A 25,865-nucleotide genomic window follows, 5' to 3' on the forward strand; every position below is an offset into this window, starting at 1 on the left:
CAAGTGTATCTTCAATTTGAAATTGAAAAATATTGACAAATTTTGCAAACCACTTTATTATTCAATTAATTCAGTTATACCAAGTTAAATAATCCACTTTTTTGCAATAAAATAGACTGACCCCTTTTTGAGTAAATATTGCCTCAGAGTTATTTACAATTAAGTTCATCCTCCCTTTCAAAGAAATAATTTGTGAAAATATTTTACAAATAGTAATATATTTTCCTGTTTCAAATTATATTTAATACCACTATATTTGTTTTCTTCATTATACGGAATTTAAATACTTTTAACGATTAATTAATACATTCAAATGTAAATATCTCTTTGTACGATACAATAAATACCCACATTATATTAAACATCAACCTGTATTTAGTTAAACGAAAAATCAACAAAGCTCACAATTCTCGTAAAATTTTTACCACATTTCTATTTATTAATAACAAAAGTTTCCCTTAATAATTATAAATAACAAATAGATATACTATTGTTATTTATTGGAATTTATGCCGTTCAAAAAATGCTAATTTTTCAGGGAAACATTATCGTTTTTCCTCCAGACATTTTAAAGTTATTTACTCCTTTCTTCTGAATATGGTGCTATTCCAATGAAAAATGAACATATTTTTAGTACTTTACTGTTCCCAAGTGCTTCTACATAATCGACTTTTCTTTGTGTTGGTTTCTGTAACGACTGTTTGGTGGTTTAGAACACAGAGAGGACTGGGGGAAATTATCGTGATAAGAACTAACCCAAAAAAGTCGATGATGCAAAAATACTTGAGAACAATAAAGTGCTAAAATAATGTTCAGGAGAAATATTTCCCCTTTTAATTTTTGATTGCAATATATATTTTAGCACTTTTCTGTTCTCAAATGATTCTACATTATCGACTTTTCTTTGTATTGGTTCCTGTCTCGACTGTTTTCTCCAGCTTCCACCGTGTATTAAAATCACTAAATAGTCGCGATAGAAACTAACACAAAGAAAAGTCAACTAAGTACTTGAGAACAGTAAAGTACTAAAAAAACATTTTTATTTTTCAATTGAATAACAGAATAATTCCATCGAATACAAAATTTCTTCATTTGAAATACAATTAAACTAAATACTAAGAATTATTCAAAATTCATCACAATCACCTGTAGGGTAAAGTGGTACAAGTTGGACACTGCTTTTTTTCTTAAAAAACTTAGTACTTCATTCTTATTTGTATATTTTTAATGCTTTAGTTGTATAATTTGGTTCCTTGTGCATAAAACAAAAAATTTGTACTGTATTTATTAAGAAAAATCCGTGTCCAACTTGTATCGGCGAATTGTCCAACTTGTAACACTATGTCCAAGTTGTATCACTTTACCCTAATTCCTTTTCCGGAGCAACTTCTCATATTTCAATGTTTCAAAGATTTTCTAACTTAGAAAAACCTATAAATACCATATTAGAGGTTTTATGCTTTAAATAGGGTCGGAGGAACATCTGTTCGACAGGGAACCCCTATTGACACTTTTGTAAAAACGTTGAAAATTTTTTAATGTATCTAATAAAATACAAGTAATATAACGTTTTTTCTGTAATATACCTTTTACTATAAACAGAGATGTTCAAATTTCGTATCCGAAATGGTACAGAGTAGGGTGTCAATAGGTGCTGACATGAGTTCTCAAAGTGTCAATAGACGTTCCTTTCACCCTATATCTGCACTAGACTGAAATTTTACATTTTTGTGGTATTTTTGTCAATATTTCGTGAAAATTGTGTCTTCTGGAGGTGGTGGAAATGGCGGAAGTTTTAATATTATTTTCAAACAATTCAACAAAAAGAAACTTATATGGGCTTCAGACCTAAGACTTAACCATATGACTTAACTGCTCTAATTTCTTATCAATCACGATTTTTCGGAAAAATTTAACTTAGGAGTGGATTATTAAAGAAAAATGACCTAAAGCGTTATCAAAAAAACAATAGAATTGCTTGCTATTTATGATTATGAGGCTTCGGGAATTGGGTTAAACTGCTAGTCTGTAGATCGCTTTACTTTAGCATAAAGATAGATATTGTTTCTGATAATTTTTATTCAAAATTTTCAGTCCATTTCTTCAAAAGCTGAAAATCTGTAATCAAATGGAGCTCACGAAAAGCAATTAATTCATCCTAATATATATTTTTTAAATATTTTACGAAAAAGAAAAAAACAAAAAGTTTGTTGAATAAAACGAAATATGCGTACTGATCTATCAATTCATATTAACCATTTTAAATACCAATTTAAAAATTAAGGATCAATGTGGACCACAACGAAATACGAAACGCAGATACTCCAGTATAGAGATTATTACACTGTGAGTGAGAGAAACCCGAAAAAGTTAAAACAACATTCCGGAAATGTTTATCTTACCCTGCATTATTGATCCGAAATCGGTGGTAAATATAATGCTTTTTAGGTGTATTAGGGGTTAAAGTTACCCTTTTCATACTAATTTTACTCTTAAAAAAGTATAAAATTAACATTAAAAAATGTTGATACGTTTTTACATCTAAAAAGTGTTAAAGTTATGAGGAAAAAAAGTTAATTGCGCCCCCAATTTTTCTCAGTGTATTTCTTGTACTCACAAAAACCAAATATTTCAACGTTTCGAAATAACAGAGCGGTCAAAATTGTACTTATAAATGTTTCACAATTCGCTAAAAAAAATGTAATATCCCATGATCTAATTAATATTTCGTCTCAATTTTTTTTTCTTGGAGAGCCATACTATAAAGCTATAAAATATGCCTGATAAGGATTTTTTGGCAAAATTATGTACTAATACATTTTTTACAGTCTTTTAAAGAAAAGATGCATTGGTACAATTTTGTCTTTTGTTTTGAAATTCCACTTTTTGGTCATACATTGTATTTTACGGATTATTTACATGAATAAGAGTTAAATATAAAGGAATCCGGCTGTTATAAAAGAACTTTCCATTATCGTTTCCGGTATTTACACTTATATTCTAAATAATGATTAATTTAATCAAAATATGCTGGCATAGATATGAAAAAAAAATTTATTAATAATGGATTTTGGTCCATTAAAATGGATGAAAAATATTGTATAGGCCATATAAATCATTAAATTATCAATGTTTAATTCAGTGTTAAAATTAACAAATCCAGACGCCAAGTAAAATTTATTACAGTATTTGGTACAAAAGTGCACTTTTAATGAGGCCTAAACAATTAGCTAGCCTATAAAACTACTCAAAATCGATATCCAGAGCTATATCAGTTTCAGAATATGATCATCTGAGTCATAAAATTCTTGGCTCAAAGCCCATTATACAGGAAAAAGAAGACGAAAAGTCATAGAAACAAACAATTGTCAAATAATTTTACAATTCGTAACTAAAACCAACTTTTTTTTTTAAAGATTCTTCAACATCAGTTCGATTCCAGATGGTCAGTATTTATATTTTCGCTCTATATTAAATGTTTCCATAGGTCTTACTGTACTATCGGCCAATTTTGGTGCTAAATTTCAAGATGATACTTCGGTTTGAAAAAATATTTACAAATAATTTGCTGTTTTTTTTACAAATATAGGGTGTATAAACTTTCAAGCCGGATAATTCATGATTTAATATCAAGGATCTGAAGTTACTAAGATCGTAGTTCCTTTTTCTTCTTTTGATTATCTGAAATAGTGAGAAAGTCTCAAGATACCGAATTAGAAATTTTTCCAAATTACCCCGGATCCCGGTCAAAATCCCGAAAGCTAAAATCCCAAACGCAAAAATCCCGAAATCCAAAATCCTGAATGGGCCAAAATCCTGAAAGCCAAAAACCCGAATTCTTAAAAGTGTGAGAAGCAAAGGCAAATTTTCTGTGTCTTGGGATATTATTCTACATATTATACTCCATATAATTTCATCCCTTTCAGGATTCGGGATTTTGCCTTTCGGAATTTTGGCATTCAAGATTTTGACTTTCACGATTTTGGCTGCCTCCGGTTTTGGAGATCATCCGAAAATTTTGACAATTCAAATTTATGAGCGGAAATTTTTTGAGTAAGATTTTTTTCATCTTAAATATAAAATATTTTAAAATCAAAATGTTTTAGGAGTGCAGAGTGTATACTTTTCAATCAAATTGTTAGAGATTATAGGGGAAAGTGCTCATGCTTTACACGTCCCAAGCCTTACAATGACTAAATTTTTCGTATGTTTTTGAATAAATGTGGCTTATCTTTTCTATATTTAAAAACAATGGGAAAGTGTGTTGTTTTTAAAATATATTGCGGAGTCGTATTTATTCAGAAACATTGGGAAAATTTAGTCATTGTAAAGCTTGGGACCATGCAAAGAATGGGCACTTTCCCCTATTTTGTTAGAAGGTATTAAAATGTAACATAGGATTTTGTATGTTTTAATTGATATATTGATAATGAGTAAATAAGATACCGGTAACTGAAATTGTGTTGTAAATTCAGTTCACTATTATCTATATCTTTTTTAAGAAAAAAGAAAAACATTTTTAGTCAGTAAATTAGCAAATATAGGATTTAAAAAAAATCAAAATTTTAATAAATAAAAAAATTAAAAAAAATATAACTGATTAATTTTCATCAATTTTCATTTTTGCTGACCGTTTTTATACTAGGGGAGACTGGGGCAAAGTCACAAAACGGATATTTTATTTTTTACAAGCTACTCGAGCGCTTCAAAAATTTCTAATTAGCGCAGTTTTATAGGAAATTTACTGCTCTACAACTTTGTGAAAGTAATATTCCTCTATTTTGTAAGGAAATACATTTATCGAGCTGTTTTCTAAGAGGTAATTTTGTGACTATTCTCAAAAATGTTGGGGCAAATAGTACCAGACATGGGGTATTGTCATATTTTGATTCGCTTCATTACGGGCTTCCGTAAATTTGAAAAAATACCTAGAGGATATATTTTCATGGAAAATTTATTCATCTACACCTTTATAAAACATCTTTTTCTCTGCGAGAAAAGTGAGAAAACGAGAAAAGCGCTTTTGATATTGAAGATATTGAATTTTGAATTTTTCGATTTGTGACTTTTTGCCCCAGTCTCCCCTACTCAATTTTGTAGCTATTTTAAATCTTTAATGTATTAACTAGATATGCGCCTCAAAAAACTTTACCGAAGCAAAATTTATGGAGTGATCGATCTCATGAAATCGAGCATTCCACAAAGCTTTGCCATTATATTTTACTCAACATTCTTTTTTTAATTTTTTATTAAAGTTTTACCATTATTGTATACATTTAATGTGCCTATAAAATAATTCATAACCCAAATTAGCGAGGTATCGAAAGTAGTTTTTAGTTTACCATAATGTTAATGATTATTTTTGCAAATTTTCAAAATATTTTCAAATAACTCAATTATTCTGCAAAACCTCAATTTAATAAGAAATTCTACTACAGTCCCTCATTGGTACGCAAGAAAAATAAGAATAATCGAAATGAACGTTTGATGAAATAGACTCTGCTGACTTGAATACAAAAAAAAATCAGCAAAAAATGTTTCTTGGTTGAAATTCTAGTCACTTTATTCAACAGAATTCCCAGAAAATTTCCTTTTGATCGATATATTTTATGACATAACCCATATATATACTGTCCGTAAAGAGTGAAAGGCAGGTGCTGTAGCTTTTGCGGGAAAGTCTTCAAAAAAGAATTATTATTTTATGTAAATATTTAAAGAGCATCCCCAATCCCTCAAGCTTAATGGGGGATTTGGAAATGGTGGAAAAAAATATAAATTAGAAACCGTGGTTTGTTCGTAAAGTCTTAAGTAGCTGAAAATTTTCAACTCTCTTAATGAGATTACATTATATGATCCATTTTGCTGGGAAATCTTCTGTGTAAATCTCGTAGATGTTCGCAAAAGAGGTGAAATTAGAGAAAAATAGAGACGACATATATGAAAGTTTTACATTAAATCAACTCCAGGAAGATATTAAATTTGAAAATTTTCTCTGTGTTAGCTATTAAATGGGAAAATGAGAACTCTACAATTCAACTTTTCATGGTATATTGAAATTACATAATACTAATTACACCACATTCTACAATCCGTTCTACAATTTGTCATAATTTGAAGGTAATATTACTAGATTATAACATTTTATTAACACACAATACTGCTACATATTTTAAAATTTCAGCAATATGGATAATAAAAGTTTATCCACATACAAAATGTATACGAATATGAATATTTATTTAATATGTAATAGTTAAAACACTCGCAATTCAGCAAATTTCTCCCATTACCTCGTTACTAATGCAAATGTGACAGAATTTCATTTTATTTATTCTGTCAAACACGATTCGGTAAATTCATTGTGAATTACATAGGGACTCTTGAGGAATTAACTAAACAACTGTTTATAAAATGGGTTTTGGACAGTACACATTTTGGCAAATACATCAAGTGAATTTGATACAAAATATCCATTTGCTTCTTTATTATTTTAGATGCTTTTCAATTTGAAGAAGCAGATTCTGTAATTTGAAAATAAGCAAACATTACACACATTCCAAAAGCAAAATGTACTGTACTGCAACACAATCCACACCCAATATTTTATATACATCTCTTCTGCATGTGTCCTGAATTCAAACAATTACAGCAATTCATTTTAAATGACCGAAAGCTAATACTAAAACTTCGCAGAATATTCCACCACTAAGTTTTAATAGCGGATTACGAATAAATTATATCAAATTTAACGAATCATTCTCTCAAATTATGAATTATATTTAGGATGAATATTACAGAAATTACCAGTTTAAACAAATTTCTAGGTATAAATTTGAAATTTTAAAATAATAGTACCCTTTAATAAGCCTGGATTAACTTACAATATAAGCAAAATTCACAATATAGAAAGTTAAAAGCCAGAAAATTTGATGTAGTAATCCAGTTCGGAGACTGAAAACCTAATTTGTAAATATATGCAACACTCGTATTAAATCACATTATCAGTGATTTTGATTAGACTGACAAAATAATTCTGTGCGGATGGAACGCAACCAAAATGTGCCCTATATTTACGACACATTAATTATCAAAATTTGGGTGATCAGGAGACGAGATAATTGAGTTAGTATTTTATGTTAAAATAGGATGCAGCAAACAAAGTCTCCAGTGTTACTTTAACCATCTTGTAATATTCTGCATCATTATTAAAATTTTCTGTCACCCGTCACTCAAAAAATTCCCAGGCTGACTACAGAGGGCGCCATTATTGACAAATGCATATAATTTTCTTTAGAAAGTACCAACCTTACAATTTCAAGCCAAATATATGATATCCTTATGTGTCCAGCACATATTTCGTATCAGTAAAGTTTTAATGCAATTAAAATTAACACACCTTTCTTTCTCAAACGTTTTAGAACGTTTCGCATATGCCATTCCTACTCTTTGGTAGTCAAATTGAATAGAACCAAAGTGAATTTGCAGTGATGTTCAAAAGAAGAAGAAGAGTGAACAAGACTGAGATAGATAGGGAGAGGTGGGGCTGCTTTGAGCAGTGGAATTACGTTGATATACGATTTTTTTCGCATATTTCACAAGGAAGCTTGGCTTTAGCCTAATGTAATTCAGATAGACAAAACAATTGTGGACCTAAATTAAATGAGGCGCTCAGACCAAAAAAAAACTCTAAGTCGTATGTATTTCCCTATTAAAATAGCGTTTTTTGCTCTGATCTCCTCAAATCATTGTAAGGTCCAGCTTTCTTTAAAAATACAGTCGAGTTCCTCAAATTTGAACTGCTCAAATTTGAACGACGCGGTTGCATTCAAAATGTAAAATACTCCCTCCGTTCCGAAATAAGTCATACGTTTGGCGAAGAATTAGGGATTAAGGAATAGTTTCAGAGAATGTTTTTTTTTAATTTGCAAATATCTTGTGTATGAACTATCCTCCATGTTCAGGGATAATATGGGGATCCTACGACGATGGTAAGTTGAGGAATTGATATATTGAAGTTGTCCATTTTTTCGCGTTTTTTTTTTAAAGAGCTCCGGTAGATAGTTAATTACTACAAGATGGACTGTGATTAACATTACAGGCTAGAATTTGTTCTAAGCTTTTAGTATGCAGAAGTAGAATACAACATAGTTATTACCGATATGACAATTTTTATAGCTCTAATTTTGCATAATGAGCAATAAAAAGAACATCCTTTTTTATGTGTTCGAATTTCTGGGTGCAAAAGGGTGAGAGATATGGACTTGGGACCTTCAGCAGACCGCCCATAAGTTGACCCTGGGACCATTTATATGATTCTGTAAAACATATCCAGAATTGAAAAAAAAAATCGCACGACGTGTTTACGAGCAATCCCATAAAACATGATTTTGGAGGGGAAGGGGAGAGGTGGGGGTTAAATAAAGGACATATTAATGGTCCCAGGGTCAACTTACGGAGGGGGTCCCCCCAAAGGTCCCAAGTCAGTATCTCTCACCATTCCGCACCTATTATAGATTGAAAATAAAACGCAAGAAATAAGACATTTTTAAGACATTCGTTCCTCAACATACCATCGAGACTGGACTCCAATTTTAGTATTGGACATTAGCAATAATTCTTTACAAGAATTAATTGTTGATACACAAAACATTTACCAACAAACATTCCCTTAATCCCAATTTTTCCCAAACGTATGACTTATTTCGGAACAAGAATTTTTCCCAAACGTACGATTTATTTCGGAACGGAGGGAGTACGAGGTTATGTAAAAGAAATTTTGCATGGAGTCTGAATTAGAAATATTTTTCTCTGCTGTTTCCTAAATACATATTATATTAATTTCCTCAAAGAATTCCACCTTTTTAACAACAAATTCATTAAATAATATTCTCTGAAGTTATTTTCCCTAATTTAGGAAAAGTGAATTTACATGAATTCCGTTACGTTGTTGAAAATATTGTTCAAATTTGAGGAGTGAGAAATGTCATCTATACTCCCCAAATGTTCTAATTTGAGGAACTCTTCTGTATGCAAAAATCGTATATCAATGTAGCCCCACAGCTTAAAGTAGCCCCACCTCCCCCTACACAAAAAAAAATATTTCGCAACTTGTTTCTAAATATTTGAAAATTCGTACAGTGGACTTACGAAATGCTCGCAAAACAATTAATCAACAAAAAGATTCGTAAAAGTTTGTACATTTTTTGCTCTTTCACAATTTTTGCTCTGCGCCAAGAATTGGACAATAGGAAGGGTGTTGTGTTCCATCAAGACCCAGGCCGGACACATCTTTAACGATGCGCTAAAAGCTCAAAGATCTTGGATGGGAAGTTCTACCACACCCTCTGTATAGTTCAGACCTGGCTCCAAGTGATTATCACATTTTCATGAATTTACTAAATTTTTTTGATGGTGCAAAGTTGTCCTTAAAAAAGCTCATGAAAGTGAGTTTTTACTAGTACGACTATCAAAATGGATGAATGTTATTGAACAAAATGGGGCATATTTGATTAAATTCAGATAATCCTAACTATGTTAATTTGATCCTTAAAATAAAGCTTAAAAGGACTCAAAACTTTTTACTGCACCTAATATTTAGGACATTTCCCCGAAAGTCCTTCATTGTTTGTTTTCCTATTTTGCTTAATTATTAAGTCCCCTTTCATCTTTTACTACCTATTTGAGTTACTTAATTTTATATCTCAATTTATTGCCAAACAGTGTCTCCTTCCTAGTTGCATTCAGTGCAACAACCTGTGTCATACGACAGTCCCATTTCCTTGCATTGTCAAATGAGTCCACTCAATTTTTTTATTAAGTCATAAAAAGTATTTTGTCATATCTAGAGCTGTACCACTACCACTAAACTTGACTTGATTACATGAGTTGGCTTATAGTCTACTAAACCAGGGGCAGGAGTGTAATTCTGAATTGTTTCTAATTAAGACTAGTCTCTAGTCTCAATACTTGCTGTAACATTTTTAGGAAAAATAAAAATATTTCAGTTATTTTAGTACTTCAATTTCAATTTTAAAGAAAAAAATAAGTCTATAGCGTTCAAAAATTGATTGATGTACGTAATTCAAATACTGAAATATTCCTATTTCCTTGGAATATTGCACTTGAGGATTTCTGCAATTTATAGGGAGACCAGTAATTTTAAGAAATAAATAATATTAAGAAGAATAACAAGAACAAGAAGAAAAAAGTGAAATTAAAGTTAATAATAATTAACATTGAATAAGATTGCATGTGAATACAAAAGTTCTTTGTCTTTCCTTTGCCAAAACTTACAAGATAATTTCACTGCTTTTAAAGTTCTAAATTTGGTGTTGATCAAATTTATCTTGCTAACCAAATTTGATTTTTACACCTTCAGCACACCTTTTAGATCAGAATAAAAATCATAAAGTCAAAATTCACATCCCTTTCTTTCTTGAAAACTTTGCATAATGTCTATTCTGCTTTTCACACTCCTCTTCTTTTTCTTTTGAGCATTAAACCAAATTGAATTTAGTTCAGTTCAATTTTGAAACCGAAAAAAATGGAATAGGTTTATACAAATCTTCTGAAAAAGAGAAATGAAATTTCTCTTTATGAAATTTTTCTGAACTATAATGCGTGCCGGAGCCATTACTACTCATTTTTACAGTGAAAATCTGTCTCGGGCATCTTATAGTTTTTAAATCAAAATATTTACAATTGTATTACTCAATAGCTTCGCTTGTTCTTATATAAAATCTAACCCCTAAGACCATTGCATTAGGTTAGTTAATTTTTATGAAAAACGGTCAAGCTCCAAATAAACTTAGCTGATCCTCGAGAATATTTAGCTAGTAAAATTCGTAAACCCGAACTATTAAAACTTAGCAGTTTAGGATTAGGAATTAGAGGCATTTTACAATTTTTTTTTATATTATACTTTAACAATCAGCCTGAGTCTATCTAGGTCGTATGACGTAGATAGACTTACGGTTTAAACCGAAAGACGACTTAGTGACAAACTACTGATATAAAATGTAGTCGTACAATAATTTTTGTTTGTAAACATGTTTTCAAAATTCCACATGAGAGTGAACGAGATGACTAGACCTAGATCTCACTCACTCTCATTGAAAAATGAAAAAAAAATGTTTACAAAACAAAAATTATTATGCTTTGAGTATAATCATTATTTTGATTAATTACATGAAGCCGTCTCTCAGCTTAAGCCGTAAGTGTATCCAGTACATTAGGCTTCAAATACATTCAATCTGATCCTTGAGAATATTTAGCCTGCAATATTTGGTAAAGGAAATTTATGCAAAGGATCTGTAATCGAAGATCGTGAGGCTGGCTTCGGACCAGAGGCTCATACCAGTTCCTCGTAAAGATGACTTTGTTGGTATCAGAAGATGAGCCAGAAACCTTTTCAGACCTAAATTGAGACCAGATTCTGTCAATGTTGGGACTTGGCGGGTTGTTAAATGGCATTTTCCGAAAACATAAACAAAGTGCGTTTTCAAACTTATATGAACAAATTTTTTCTCACAAGAGAGTCCTCCTGAGTATGGTGGAAAAATTTCATTTTGTGCTTTTTGGTATCTCCACTGTTCGTTCAAAACATCATAAAACACTACCTGAATACGTGTCTTTTTTTATCTCTGTCATGACTGATTCTTTGTTTCACTGTGCCACTGCGCAAGGATGCGTCATAATCGATAAGCCACTAAGAAAGCACTACACCTTCGTTTCAACGAGGACTTATACGGGTTTCAGACCTGAGGCTCAGCCATATGGCTTAAATCCTCTAATTCCTTCTCAGGCAAGATTTTTTAGGAAATATTCTTGTTTCGGATTGGATATTACATTTACGGGAATATCCATTAGATTTTGAAAAACCAGCAAAATTGTTATTTATATTTTTGAAGCCTTCGGTAACTGGGCTAAATCTCCAGTCTGAAGCCAGTATTAACTAAGCCTGCAAATTTGTGGGTTTAAGCGGTCTTCAGACTAAAGGTTTATCCTAGCCTCAAAATAACAACAAATTATTTTTTTCAGAATATAATGGATTATTTATCCTTAATGTTCAATCCTAAATTCAAATTTCCTAATAAAAAAAGAAAAATCTTGATCAATAAGCAATCACAGAAGATTAGCCATATGGCTAGCCTTATGCCGAAAATAGACACAGGCTGATCCTAGAGAATACTCAGCTCGAAAAATTTGGCGGTAAAGGATCAGCCCAAACTATCATACACTGAGGATTTAGGATCAAGGATTAGCGTTTACAGCGTAAATTTCTATTAAATGTGTACACTTTGATCACTGAAAGACTTCTTAAGTGCAAGATCAATGGATTTTTCGTACAGAAAGGTGCACTCTGACCTTCTTATTACTCCAATCTTAATGCATTTTAAGATTTTGCGACATTGCGTACCATTATGTCCTAACACTTACGACTAAAGTCCAGAGACGACTGAGCTCGTTCATAGCCAAGTCAGTTCCTGACACACTACAAACGAGGCTTAACATTTTCTGGCACTCACAAAACATAATTTTCGTGGGTTTTTATTCAGATATTTCTACTGAAATGCACTAGGGGAAAGTGCTCTCCCTTCGAACGCTCATGCCTTCGAATAATGTGAATTTCTTTTGTTTTTCGTAAGAGATTTACACAAAATTATCACGGAATTATCAACAATTGGTGATAAGCCAACTAATATTTGATAGAAATGTGTAAGTTTACTAGGAGAAGTAAAAGAAAATTCACATTATTCGAAGGCATGAACGTTCGAAGGGAGAGTACTTTCCCCTAGTATTACTTTAAAAATGAAACTACTTTTAAATTTACTTCACAATTCACGTATAATAACAAGAATTATTCACTAGATTTGCCTAAGGCTTAAGTCGCGAGTTAGCTTCCACCTCACAAATAATTGTAATTAACAATAATTATTGAACGTGTACTGAGACATGATATTACAAATAGTTTCATTTTCAGAGGAGTATTAGTGGATTTCAGTGAAATATCTGCATAAAAACCCAGGAAAGTTATGTTTTGTGAATACCAGTGAATGCTAATCCTCATTTGTAGTGTGTCAGGAACTGACTTGGCTATGAACTAGCTTAGTCGTCTCTGGACTTTAGTCGTAAGTGTGCCTAGGCCTTTACTCTTTATGTTTTTTCACCCAATTGACATTTCGAAAAGCATCCAAAAACCCCCAAAGTGAAGCATTTTATTTTCAGCATTGGCGCTGATGTCGCTTAATCCCCGTAATTTCACTAGACCTCATGAATTTAGAAGATCACCCTGATCCTCCAAATTATGGGCTAATCCGTGAGTGTATCGACACCAATCCTCATTTTTCGGGCTGATCCCTAAGCCGATCCCTGTATCTATTTTGGGCTTTAGGTTTGAAGTCCATACACAAACCGATCTTTTCAGACAATGACTTAAGCGCTAAGTATGAGCCATAAGTCTCTAGTCTGAAGCCCGTATAAAGTGTCCTAAGCCCTCAACGTTTGACAGTTTGGATTAAATCTTTAGTACCAAATTCTAAAGGCTAAATATTCTTGAAGATCAGCCTGATTCTATTTGGGTCCTTTAAATCGAATTATAATGTATTTAAATTTGAGCTTAATCCATATCATTATCTATGGAAATAGTATGACAAAAGGAATGGGAGATTAATCTAAATAACTCCTTTTCGAGAATTTCCTGCCAAAGAATTCTGTACCCTTTCAAAAATAGAGGTTATGATATTAAACCAGGGTTAAATTAGCAGGGTTTACATTGCCCTTCTTTATCTTAGAAGCATTTTTCCTAAAAGTAATTGCTAAAAAAATATTTGATATGCTGTCTAATTTAGCCCGAGTGTCACCCATATTTTAGAAACTAAATTGCGCTCCTAAAGCACCTTGTAAAGGTATCACATTTTTTTTTAAATAGCTCTATTATCTATGCATAACATTGTAAAATATATGCAATATCCCTTGACGATTTTAAACTAAAGTAATTCAAATAAAAAGCAAGAAATTTGTCTGATGACATTGAGTATCACGAGTAATTTGTTAAAATAGAACAAGACAACAGCAAGAGTTAATGTAGAAAATTACCCACTATAATCAGATTACTTTTTGAAATATTATTCTTAAATTAATTTTCCCCCATCGTAGAATTTACTCTAGGGATTTAGGACAAAAGAATAGAGAGAATGTTTTTTTTTTCTCTTCCTTCCCTCCACCCATATAGCCAGTATAAACGCCTGAAAGTGTTCATTGTTGGCAAGTAAGTGTAATAATTTATAAAATTTTCTTTCACCAACGTGTTCTAGATGATATGTACAGAAACTCTCTATGTTGGAGAGACCCCCAAATTAAATATCTACACCACACCCATTACAGCACAGGGAACCAAGCAAAATCCACAACCGAAAATAACATCCTTGCATGTATAACACATTTTGGGGTAATAATAAAAGCCTCCGTGAATACATAGAGTAATAAATATCTGGTATAAAAATTTAATAAAATAAACTTTCATAAATATTATCAGTGATGTGGCAAAATCGTACCCACATAAAAGCTCACACAGAGAAAAAAATTATCTGGAAAATTTGTATAACTCCCCCCTTCACCCATAATGGTGGGGATGAAATAAAATGTAAAAAAGCTCCATGAAATTCAAGAGAGAAAAGTCGCATAGAAAATATAAAATCGACTGCGAATGATTTTTGGGGGGGATTGATTTGTTAGGGATACTTTTTTTTTTGCAATACTCTCCCTTCTTCCCCAATTTTCTACTCACTTCCCTTCCCCAATGAATTTCCTGATATGTTGTATTTCGCTGGAAAAATCAACGTCATTAAAAACCATAGTGATACTGCTGTATTATATTCTCTTTTTTAGAAAACAGAATGTCAAAATTCACGGGATTTCCGGAGAAAACAGAATTCTAAAATCATGCGAATCCGAGCTTAGGACCAAAATCAATATTCGTAGCAACAACACCCAAAAAAAAAAAACTATGCACGATAAAATCAATAACTGAATGTATAATTTATGTAGATGGAAAGGAAATGGAAATTCTATTTACAGTATCAAACAGCATAAAAAAAACAACACATATGTATATATATATAGACCAGGATTGACCCAAATTATGAAGGGTCTAATCTGAAGAGGCTGGCAAAGCTAAAAAGCATCTGCAAAGCTACTTTATAGCATTCTCTAACTTCTTCTTCAGAAAATTAGACAACATAAAGTATAAATTTCATGGAAATTACCTTATAACAGGATAAAACAAAGCAATTTTTCGATACTTTCTAAGCATTTTACTGCTCGAACTCAAAGAGAGAGCAGTTAGGGGAAAGACTCATAATTTTGTCCAGTTTCTTATTTTGGACACTTTGAGGATAAAATTGGACACTAAAAATAAATTGATTAAAATTATGGATTTTTATTCCAATATTTGATGAACAATGAATTCTATCTAAATATTTGTTCTTTTTGGAAGATTTTAACACAAAATACGATGAATTTTGAATATGATTTGAGTTAAAATTTCTTTGTTGAAAATTCAGTGTGAGCAATTGCTTACGAGAAATATGACAGAACTTCGTGTTTACTTCAGTCTTATTTAGCTGTGGTGAAGTACTAACAATGTTTCTTCGCTTTTTTTGAGTGATATTTTTGAATATTCATTGAATATTGTGTAGTTTCACCTTAGTGGTGATTTGTACATTTGACCTGAAGTGAAGAGTTGCCTTGTGAATTAGATTTTTCGTGTGAAAAATGGGAAATTTTTTAAGACATTTACCAGTGAGGTGATACTCCTTATTTTGGGCAGGTGTTTTTCTCACGAAATTTCGTGAAGTTTTAGGTTTTGTAATGACTATGTTGGACAAATTACCTGGAGAAATAAAGGAGCATCATCTCTACGAAAGAGATGTAGTGAGAAAAGCCTTGAAAGGCTCCCGGAAAGGTCAGGGAATGAGCGAATCCGCGCGTACTTGTAGTATCGAAGTCAACTCACTTTAATGAATGATATGGAAAGTTTCTGGGCTTCTTGTGACATTCTACGTTTCCCTTACATGAACAGGAAGAGGACTTGGTAAGATTGGTTCATGTAATGAAGAACAATGGGCATCCTGTTGAAGCGAATTAGCTGTCCAAATTTACAGCCAAGTTGTCCAAATTAATATCCAAGTTGTCCAAAATAAGAGTCAAATTCACCTCTACATATCAATTCATTTTTAAACGTATTAAGACTAATTTTATTAAAAACAAAGACAATAAACCCTTGCCAAGTTTCTAAACAACCCGTCGGAAAAGAGAGTAACAAAAAAAGTCAATTAGTATTAAAAATATTGCACTTCAGACTTGGAACATCGATGCTTATAAGCAGACTGTCCAAAATTATGAGCCTTTGCCCTAAGTCCTATAAATATCTTAACCTAAATATTAAACTCCTTCCATGTAACATTTTTAATTTTTCCATCCGTTGTTTCACATAAATTGTCAACAACAAAGGTGGGCGAAATTGCATTCAAAGTGGTCGGAATGTTATACCCAAAGTAATGTCTATATTTTTATTCATTTTAAATATTTTAGGGATTTATTTAAGAAATACAAAGATGATAAACTACTTTTCAAAGTCCCAAAACGCTTCGAACTTAGGACTTTGATGCTTATTTGCAAGTATGTCAAAATTTACCACACTTTTCCTAAACAATTTTAACACAGTTTTATATTTTCTTAGTCTAGATGCCCAAAAATAATTAAATAGTCTTGACCAAGGAAAAATGAAGAAATTATTTACCATCTTGGCATTTTCGTTTGTATTTAAAAAGTTATACGATCACTTTTTATTTCTTTACAAGCAATTTTAAATTAACTAAGCAATTTGTTTGTTCTTTTTACTGCAAACAATCTGCTAATTTATTGACCATTAAAGTTTATCCCTATTAGTTTCTCTTAGACAAGGATATGGTCGTCAATTCCAAGTCATGTGGAGCACAGCAAACAATATTCCTGCATGTAATTTAAAGAACTTTAAAAATCTTTTTACTAGAAAGGGTTGTAACAAGGCTTGCGTGCCATTTCGTTTGTTATTTTAGCATAATATGTCAGAATGTGGCGAACCAGTTTAATAATTACTAATTGCTTTAAAAATCGCAAAAAATGCGATAAGACTTTTACAGTGGTGCTTAAATGACTGTTGAGTACGAAGAATATTATATAATATTTTAGTTTACTTTATATCTGCTTTAGTTTATATTATTTAAAATAGTCGTAAGGGAAGTCTTTCAAGCTTTGCATACACTCTGACTTCGAACAGTTCGTAATTTGTCCATTCTTTTAATGAATCTAATCATCTGTAGCAATGTAAATAAGTCATTACATTTCTGGAAAAACGTAGGTCTTATTCGCTAAAAAAAACATGAAAAAAATACGAAGTGTTTAAAGCCAGAGTGTGTACGAAGTCTGAAAGCCTTTCCCTAGTTCTTTTGAAAATATTAAGTACATCATTAAGAGTTAATAAAACACAATTTCACTACCACATTTTTATAGCCGTTAAAACCTAGAACAATAACACAAAGCTTCATAACAGAAGTCCCACTATTAAGCAACAGAGTTTGATAGTTTTTGCAGGAAAATAGTGCAACTTCTGAGCTTAATTTCTAAATTTTACAAGTTATTCCAATTCTAAAATGGTAAAATTTTGAGATTGAGAAATAACTGTAAAACTGTGCCACTCGGAAAATGCAAAATGTAATGGACAAGGAGTACATTCAGTACATTGTACTAGAAATCGTCGTCAGCACACTTATCTCATCAAAAGACGCAAGGAAAGGGATTTTTTATTATTCACGTAAATTAATAAGAGGTACAATAAGCGATATTTTGGGAAGTCTATTGAGGTGAAAATTAAGTTTTGCACAGTTAGAATTTTGGGCAATGAATTCAGTCTAGCAGGAAATAGTCTTCTTGAAGGATGGAATTCATCGACATCCTTCTGAGTATTAGTACCTTTTATATGTTGTGTGTACTCACCTTGGTGGAAGGTATTTAAAACATATTCTATATGTACTAAATTTAATAGGTCAAAGAGTTTCTACTGCCAAGTAGATTTCCTACCGATGCAATATTGAAAAGGTTCCGGAAAGTGACTTTGTAGATTTTTCTAAATCTTGAAAAGCACGATAGCCAGGTCTCAGTGATTTTTTTCTATTTTAAACTCAATCCAAAATTATATTGCAAAGTCAGGAAGGGGATTTAGCGTGGCTTATAGAGGAAAAAAAATCTTTTGACACTAATCTCAGTGTGTTCTACATGGTGAGACAAGAAATTTTTTCTTCGACGACCATATGATCAGACGCTGTTTAGAAGTAGCTAAACGTCCCTCTTTGTAGTATAAAATCAAAATATTGTTCTACGTTGCTTAAGCTACCTCCAAACAGCGCTCGATGTGCTCGATCATATGGTCGTCAAAGAAAAACCTTCTTGTCTCATCATGTATAACACCCTGAGATTAGTGCCAAAAGATTTTTTTATCTTTGGGCCAACCTAGTTTGAGACTTAGGACTGGAGAGTCAAATTACTAAACACAAAAAGTTTCTCGGGGCAATCATCTTTAAAATAAAATAAAAATAAAAAATAAAGTTGCTGAGGGTGATCTCACAAGAGTTTCAGACTTAAGCATTAGCCCAGTTTCCAGAGATCTCGAAATACTAAATAATAATCATTTCTAATGCTTATTTTTTTTAATATTTCCTAATTTTTCTTTAATATACAACCTAAATCAAAATTTTCCCAAAAATCCTGCCTAAAGCTTTAGACACACTCACGACTTAAATCGAGAGACGGTTTAAGGTAATTATAGTCACAATAATGATAGACTAAATTCCCATCAGTTTCCTACTAATTAAGCCGTCGCTCGGCTTAAGTGGTAAGTGTGTCTAGGGCATAATAGTAGTGATTCCAATTAACCGGGTTTTTAAGATAGAAGGTTAATCGGTTTTAGATGGCCCCGAAACCGGTTAATCGGTTTAAAACCGGTTTCAAATTTAGGATTAGAATATGGAATTTTAAGCAATTTTTCAAAACTTTAACTTTGATGTAATATTTAACAAATAAAAATATTCTTCTTCACAGTTAGTTTAGAACTTATTTATTTGATTGCTTTATTTTGTATTTAATATAGTTCTAAAAATTTCAGAGTGCAGGAAAACTACTGGGAGTTTTTCCAATAATATTGTACCGTGGAAAAGCTATTGCAAAGTAGATTTCCGTAAAAATAACTATTTTTTCATACAATTTATTTTTCCTAAAAAAAAATTGGTTATAAACGTTATCATTTTTGACAATCTTTCATGAGGAAATACTTAAAAATTTTATTCTAGATTTCTAAAAATGTAAAAAAAAAAGAATTTTATAAAAAATATTTCAATGAAAAACCGAAAGAGTTCTCCTCTTTATTTTTAAAATCTTATGACTAGTTAAATCTTATTAAAATTAAGTTTAGAAAATTTGAATCGTGGAAGAAAAATAATAATCGCAAAAATATAGAAAAAAAGAATGTTGGAAGGAAAGTTACGAAAATTTTTCTCTACCTATATTCGCTATAATTTTTTTTTAAATCTTTTAAAAGTATTGTCAAATTTTTTTTCAACAAAAAATCCAGATTTTGGGATTGGGAATGGTTTCTAAAGTAAATTTCTTAGATCATTTTCTACAGAAAACATATCGATGCATAATTTTTGGTATTATATATCATTAAAATCATAAATATAATTTATACAAAATTCACAAATAATTTCATAGACAAAATTCTATAGAGATTTTGAAAAAAAGAAATAAAATAAAAGGAAACCTTTATTGCATTTTACTTCATTGGTTAAGAAACTAATAAATATCAGATTTTGACAAAAATTTTACAAGAATATTGTGTAACAATCTTAGTGAATTTGGGTCTAATAAGATATGTACTTAAATATATGTAGTTATGTAGTTTAATAAAAATCTCTATAAAGACAGGGAGAGGTAAACATCTTGTTATTTTTCTACATAAAACAATATTTTACAAGATTGTACTAAATCGTTTACAAATTTTTTTCTCAATGTACAATTGATTTTTTTTAGTCTTGTAAATATTTAATTAAGGTTTAAGTTTAAAAGATAAAATATTTTCAAGTGAAGAAGTCCTGAAAGAATTTCCCATAACCTTTAAGCAAATAATTGTTTTCAAGAGTGAAAGAAACGTACAGGAATCCCATTACTACTATCCTTCATTATATTATTAACATACTACCATACTATAGATTACACTTATGCACTTTAGGTTCCCTTCTAAAGTCAAGGAACTATAATATATATTGCAGTGTATCTTGATTTTCAAGAAATAAACTTAAGCGAGAAATTTTAAAATTTTTGTAAAGAGAAGGTTTTAAACCGGTTTCATCTCTAAAAACCGGTTTTAAAACCGTCTCCAAAATAGGGCGGTTAACTGGTTTTTCGAAACCGGTTACCTATTGTTAGAATCAATACATAATAGTCAGAACCATTTCAAAAAGCAATGGCTTATCTTAAGAATTTTGATATATTATATGTCCTTCTTTACTAAATGTCCAACTTGATGAAAGCTTGAAAAATGACGATCAATATGGTTCTGCGATTCTGCCCTTAATTGTAAGATTTTATCTTCCCCCCAAATCTTTATATTAAGTCCTATGCTTTGATAATTTATTTAAAGCTCTCGGAGTATTTTTTGTGTAAAAAAAGATTATTCACTTTTAATGATGAGATAATCAATATAAAAAAGGGACAGATAATCCTAACCGGCTTATGTAGGTGAGATTCTTAACGTGAGCTAACTCGGAGTGCATGCAAATTCGATTTGGAGCTGAAGTTGGGAGACGCCATTCAGTTATCTTGAATCAAATTCGTGAAATTATACAAATTTTGTATTTAAACCAAAATATCAAGGATTTGGATGAACTGGCACAAAAGTGATATATGGGTGAAATGTAGACCAGAATGTTCTCTATAATTTTCCTATAGAACATGATCTCATCGATTACTCAGAAGTCAAGATAAGCGAGGTTTTTTGTTTCTTAACTCGTTTTTTCATCCAGAGTTCCCCAAGTAGTCATTTGTTGAACTTCAACTATATCAAAGAATTGTTGTCTTTTGTGGGACTTTCCATTTAAAACCCTATTTTAAGTGTCTTGGTGGAGTAGAGGCAGTCAAATTGGCATCTGAGTGATTTCAAAGCGTTATTATGGGAAAAATCAATTTTTTCACACTTAAACGGCAAAATCGGAGTGTTAGCGTAGTCTGATCGGAAAATGATGTATGGACGAAATGTAGAGACAAATGTGCTCTACAATTAAGTCGAAGTAATCATCAAAATTGGTTCAGCGACAGTCGAGATAATTGAGGTTATGTGATATTGAAATTGGTTTTTCGACTGTGGCGCCCCTGGTGTTGGTCCCACGAAGTTCAAATATTTCAGAAAGTTGTAGTATTTGGTGAGATCTTTCGTTTAAGCCCTCATTCGTCAAAATCGGTCACATAGAACCGAAGATATGATTTTTTGAATTTCGTGAACTTTGACCCCTCATATCTCCGGTTCTATTGAAACCACAGCGCACATACGCACCATTTTGGAAACGTCCTAGACTGGACTACAACATACTAAAATTTCATTAACTTGCACAATGCCGTTTTTGAGAAGTGACTTTGAATTTCGATGAATTTTGACGCTATCACAGCGCCACCTGTGGTGGATTTTTGAACTTCCATCTGAAAGTGCTCATCGAGACGAAACCAAAAAGGTAAAATTTAGGTCGCTATGTTAGTTAGAACCGGAGATAGAGGCCGGTCAATGTTCAAACTTTGACCCCTTATAGCTCGGGTCAGGGGTTTTAGATCGACTTAAGGTTTTTTTTGTTTGATAGGTATAATCAACGGCTACAACATACTAAATTTTCAGCCCGATGCACAATGGAATTTTTGAGTTATTTAACTTATAAGATTTAAAAATTTTCTTTTTAAAAAAAGCGCCCCTAGCGGTGGTTTTATGAACTTGCGATGTTAGAAGGGGAAGTGGCATTTCACGAGAGCTTTCCAAAAAGCCCTCACTTTTTAAATTCTGACAATTAGAACCGGAGTTATGGCCATTTTAAGAAATTTTTTTGGACCCTTATAGCTCGGGTCAGGGGGGTCGGGGGACCTTAAGTTTGATATTGATGGAAAGCTCTAAGGCCCAGCTATAACATACTAAAATTTGAGCCCGCTCGATGCCATAGGGGCGGAGCTATTGAGAAAACAAAAAAGGGGGGTTTTCAAAATGGCGGAAGGAGGGGTGGGGGGTGGGGGGTCAATGCACCAAGTTGCAATTTTCACCCGATATATAACCTTTGCCGAAAACCGCAAGTCGATATCTTTTTTATTTTAGGAGCTATTAAGCTCCAAAGAGCGGCCGGCCGGCCGGCCGGGAACGTAACTTAGCCCCCCATATATTCGTGATCAGGAAGTGGCGAAACACATTTTGGCCAAGTTTGAGGTCGATCGGACGACATGAAATTTTGTTAGGATTATAGTAGGTGAGATTGTTAAGAATCTCACCTAATATCACGTGGTGAAAGGCTCTCAGGCTTTGCACATACTGTGACTTCGAACACTTCATATTTTTCCCATGTTCCTTTAATGAATCTGATTTAAGTATTTCAGGAAATGTGTGAATTATAACTAGCTCTCAAAAAATATATTGCCACTACATAGGCCTACATACAGGAAAAATATGAAGTGTTCGAAGCCAGGGTGTATGCGAAACCTAAAAGTCGTCCCTTAATAATGTTAAAAAAAATGTTTGAATTAATGTTACAGAGTCTTTAAATTTTTATTCACTTCAGGTTCACAGCTCTTCTCAATGCGAATGCAACAGATATTTTTTTCACCACATAAACACTATGCAGAAACCATAACATTTTAATCAAAAGCTTAACCATAATTACCGCAGCGACATAAATTTATAAAATTCCGTCAAAATTTGAGATTTATTATGCCACTATTGACATTTTAGTGCTATATCACCGTCAGTACCGGTAGTTATCGTTTTATAATTTTTGATATTGTCCAAATAACAATATAAAAATCTTCAGTATACGTCAATATATTTAAATTTTAAATCATCCCCAGAAGCAGTAAAACTGAATTTTGAAGCACTTTCCGGAGCATTTTGATTTCAAATTTTGTTTGAATTAAATTCAATTTTAAGGCTATTTGGCCATAAGCTCTCGAACTTAATATATTCTAAAAATTCAGGCAATCAATCACCTATTTTCCTCATATTGTAATACATAAAACAATAATCGGTTAACAAAAGGATGTAAATCCCAAAATTCATGCAATAAAAACAGTGGAAAAGCGAGACAACTTAGCAAGATGCTCGGACTCTCGTAATAGAGTATATCGTGAATTTTCCTTTCAAAGTTTTTCAGCGTAGTCTACAGTGCATGTCATTTTAATTGGATTCATAAAATACATATCTGACCTAATTGACCAATACACGAAACTATATTTCACGTCGTCTATAATTTCCTCTTATCCCTTTCTATGCTGCTACATTTTGATAACATTTTGCAAAGCTAATGCTTCTAGACTGGTTAATTAATTCAATTTTTGCTCTATTTTTTTAATTACTTTGTAAAGCATTATTGTAAAGAGATCACAAGTGTAATATTATTAAATAAGTAAATGAATAATTAAAAACCAAGTTAAAAATGAAAATCGGTAATGAAAAGCAAATTTTTGAATTTTCTGAGCGTTTGCCTTGAAGGAACTTAATTCAAATTATCTGTGAAGTAATTTTATAGAGCTTTAAAATTTAACATTCAAGAATCTCTAGAAGCAATGACTAGAGAATATTGGCACTACGGTTGAGCCAAATATCTCAAAAACCAAAATCGCTAACACCAAAATCCCGCAACTCTATAGTCAATAAAATCAAAATCCCGAAAACCAAAATTTCTAACACCAAAATCCATAACAGCCAAAATCCTGAAAATCCAAAATTCCGAAGCCAAAATGCCGAATGGTCAAAATACTGAAAAGAACGAAATTATACGGAAGAAGATATGTGGAACCATTTTCCAAAATACAAAATTTCTCTTAATCCCTTTATAATGGTCTTTTATAATTAATAATCCCTTAATAGTGGTATAACTATGACACTTTTAAGAATTCGGAATTTAATTCTCGGGATTTTGACCGGGACCCCTCCAATACATATTCGTATTAGAAAAACGAAAGAAGTACGAATATGTTTTTCGAATATGAATATGTGTTGAAGGGGTCCCGGTTAAAAACCCCAAAAACCAAAATCCTAAATGCCAAAATCCCAAAACCAAAAATCCCAAACGAGCTAAAATTCCAAACAGCCAAAATCCCGAATAGGTCAAAATTACGATTGGACAAAATTTCCCAAATCGATTTTGACCATTTTGACTAATCGGAATTTCGACCAATTCGGGATTGTGGCATTCGGGATTTGGGCTGGCCGGGATTTTGGGCTGGTCGGGGTGCGTATTTCCGCGGGACGTGTATTTCCGCGGGGCGTGTATTTTTTCGTGAATTTTCGTGGGGCGTATATTTTTTCGCGGATTTGTTCACGGATTTTCCTGGATTTTCGCGGAGCACGGATTTTCGCGGGACGCGAATTTTTTCGTGGATTTTCGCGGGTCGCGATTTTTTCGCGGATTTTCGCGGGGCGTGATTTTTTTCGATGATGTTCACGGGGCGCGAAATTTTTCCCGAATTTTCGTTCTCGGATTTTCGCGGGGCCCGAATTTTTTCGTGAATTTTCGCGGGTCGCAATTTTTTTCGCGGATTTTCGCGGGGCGCGTATTTTTCATGGGTAATGAATAATTTCGCGGATTCTCACGGATCGCTGACAGAGGTTCTAAATAGATGTAAAATTGAGGACTCTATATCTCTCATATGTAGTTTCCGAAATAATCGACTTTAAAGACTTTCAGACACTTTTATGCAGTTCTCATCCATTTTTCTTAATTTTCAAGTGAAATTTTGGAAACATTAAGCCTGAAGGAGGCTCTAAAGCAGGGGTGTGCAAAAACAGTTGAAACCGAATTAACGTCAAAATAAGTTTGTTATAGTAGCGTTTTGACCATTGACGTACATGTTTTATTTGACGTTTATTCGGTTTCAATGGTTCTTGCACGCCTTTGCTCTAAAGGGATGTAAAGTTGAGGCCTCTATCTCTCATAGTTCCCGAGATAATCGACTTTAAAGATTTTTAGGCACTTTTATGCAGTTCTCATCCATTTTTCGCGGATTTTCAAGTGAAATTTTGCAGACATCAAGCCTGAAAGTGGCACTGTAAAGTTTGAGGCCTCTATCTCTCATAGTTTTCGAGATAATCGACTTTAAAGATTTTCAGACACTTTTATGCAGTTCTCATCCAATTTTCCTTATTATTAACTATAATATGTTTCATACATTTTAAGAATTATTAAACGAAATTTGCATTATTTATGTATAAATATCGTTCGGGTTTGCCACAATCCGAATTTGCAATGAAGGAATCGCACCTCTATAAGCTGATCTAGGCTTATCACTGGGCTTTAGTATGAGTCGTAAAGAAAAGTTGTGCTGCGTTAACTTCCCCATTATTCTCCCATATTTATATTTTCAACTCAACTATAGTAAAACTTTCAATTTATCACTTTATTCTCTTTGTCATATCAGATTGAGAATGCGGGTCCCTGAGGTTTCCCATATTTTCCCCAAGAAATAATTAAGGGTAAACCTACCTTTTGAATGGCGGTCAGAATATAATATATATGTAATAATAAGAATAA

General features: G+C 32.2%; 1 protein-coding gene across 6 annotated transcripts in view; it reads right to left on the reverse strand.

The window, feature by feature from the left end:
- The window catches only part of LOC129799552 (protein turtle), a 104,480-nt gene that overhangs the window by 60,615 nt on the left and 18,000 nt on the right, over nucleotides 1–25,865 (reverse strand). The window lies entirely within an intron of this gene.

This window comes from Phlebotomus papatasi, chromosome 1 (assembly GCF_024763615.1).
Source record: "Phlebotomus papatasi isolate M1 chromosome 1, Ppap_2.1, whole genome shotgun sequence".
NCBI lineage: Eukaryota > Metazoa > Arthropoda > Insecta > Diptera > Psychodidae > Phlebotomus > Phlebotomus papatasi.